The following is a 2,249-nucleotide window of genomic DNA, read 5'->3' on the forward strand; positions in this document are numbered from 1 at the left end:
TCTCTTTCCCTGGTATCTCACCGCTGCGTCGGTGCAGGTAGGGGATTGAGCTCGAGCTAGCTCGAAAAAAGGCTCTTTGCTTTTGCATCGGACTCGGCTCCCTAGTGGTCTTTGGGGATCACGAATTCTGGGCATAACACAAACCCTGACGTTCCCTTCTCCTGAAAAAGATGTCCCGGCCTGAAACAATCCTTTCTTTTCTTTTGCTAATGATGTCTTGCCTCACTCTCCTTCTTACAGGAAAGCCTTCATTTTTGTGCAGCTTCTCAGGGCATCTCTCTACTTGCTAGATGGGCTGTTGCCCTGTAACTGGGGCGCGGGGGTTCAAGAGCACCTGGCTTTGGGGGTGGGGGCAGAGCCCAAACAGATCTGGCTTGGCCACTCACCACTGGCAACATCCAAAAGCAGAGAGATGAGCAGTGGAGAAACAAGAAAGGGATTTATTTCAGTGAGGCCACCATCAGGAAGACAGTGGACTACTGTCCCAAAGGCCATCTCTAAAGTGCCAAAATACTTCAAGGTTTAGATATGGAAAATGTGGACAAAGTCCGTGAGTACTGCAGATGGACAGTGAAGGTCAGGTCCTCACTGTCTTGGGGTCAGTCTTGGGGTCTTTATTGCTGGAGGGGATAGTTTCCGGTTCTCACAGCAGGATGCTTGGCCCACAGTCTCCAGCCTGAGTTGAAAGATAAGCTGTTGGGGCACCTGGGTGGCTCCGTGGGTTAAGTGTCCAACTTCAGCTCAGATCGTGATCGCATGATCTCATGGTTCGTGAGTTCGAGCCCCCCATTGGGCTCTGTGCTGATAGCTCAGAGCCTGGAGCCTACTTTAGATTCTGTGTCTCCCTCTCTCTCTCTGCCCCTCCCCTGCTGCTTGCGCTTTGTCTCTCTCTCTCTCAAAAATAAACATTAAAAACAATTAAAAAAAAAAAAAAGATAAGCTGTAAGGAGGAACCTAATCAATTAGAAAGGAAAAACTGAGGTCAGAATGGAGGTAATTGAAGTCCCTTCAGGCGGATACATGATTTGCTTAATAAAGCCAATTAGATCTTCAAATTTACTTGGGTTGAATTTTGTGGTTTAACAGCCTTTCAGCAGATTTGAATCTGGTGGGTGCCAGTCACTCTCTGCACCATGGAAGTCGTCCAGATAGCCACCTTAGCCTCTTCCCTGGCTTCTAAGATGGTGGCATCCAAGGTGATGGCAGTGAGCCTGGCCAAAGCCACCTCGGCAGCCTGTGGCAGTGCCCTCGCCGGACTTCCGTCCGCAGGTGAGTGTTCAGGGAGGAGCTGGTGTGGAGCCAGGAGGTAGACGGGGAGGGACAGAGTCCATTTCTCGCTTTACCTCCTTTAGGTTTTTACCTATGTGTCCAGCCAGGCTTTCATAGCAGTTTGAGACCCCTGTGGGGTCTCAGATCCAGAGCATTGATTTTAACTAAATTCTTCAGTTTGGGCCTGTTTTCTTCATTAGTTTCTGGGAGCTCTGTCTCCCGTCTTAGCTATTCTTGCTGTTTATTTTCCCTTTAGCCTCTGCTTTGTAACAAAAACTCAACCGAGTACATTTTAACAGAATTTTTAAAAGTCTATTTATTTTGAGAGAGAGCGCGCGCGAGCGAGAGCGCGCATGTGCGCGCGCACGTATGTGGGGGAGGGGCAGAGAGAGAGAATCCCAAGCAGGCTCTTGCTGTCAGCGCAGATCCCGACTTGGGCTCAATCTCACAAACTCCTGAGATGATGACCTGAGCTGAAATCAAGGATCCAACACTTAACTGCTTGACCACTGAGCCCCTCAGGCGCCCTCAACTGAGTACATTTTAAAGGTCTAGTTGGCTTTATTATGAGTCAGTTCATGAATCTGGCAACATCCCAACTAGCAGGTCTATGGAACACGAAAAGTTCTCAAAGGCGGAGAGAGAGAGAGAGAGAGAGCAGAAAAAAAATTATTAGCAGAGAGTCCATTGTTTTAGGCAAGGTCACCCTCCTAAGGGGAAGGGAAGGGGTCCATCAGTAAATTTCCTAGTGCTCTCTGTGAAATTCCCATGTTGACCGGCTAAGGGTTATATTCCTGGGGCGCTGAAACTGCCTTCAGGTTAGGTGGGAAGTCTTGGTTTACACTTGGGGCTTTAACCTTAGTCATGCCAATTTCGGTCTGGGCCTGTGGTTTTCTTTTTAGCCCCCCTCCCCTGCCAATAACTCCCCCCCCCCAAGTCAACCTTTCTTATATGCTTAATGTGTTTCCGTTTTTCATACC

Source organism: Herpailurus yagouaroundi, unplaced genomic scaffold (genome assembly GCF_014898765.1).
Source record: "Herpailurus yagouaroundi ecotype Mexico unplaced genomic scaffold, PumYag 141, whole genome shotgun sequence".
NCBI classification, from domain to species: Eukaryota; Metazoa; Chordata; class Mammalia; order Carnivora; family Felidae; genus Herpailurus; species Herpailurus yagouaroundi.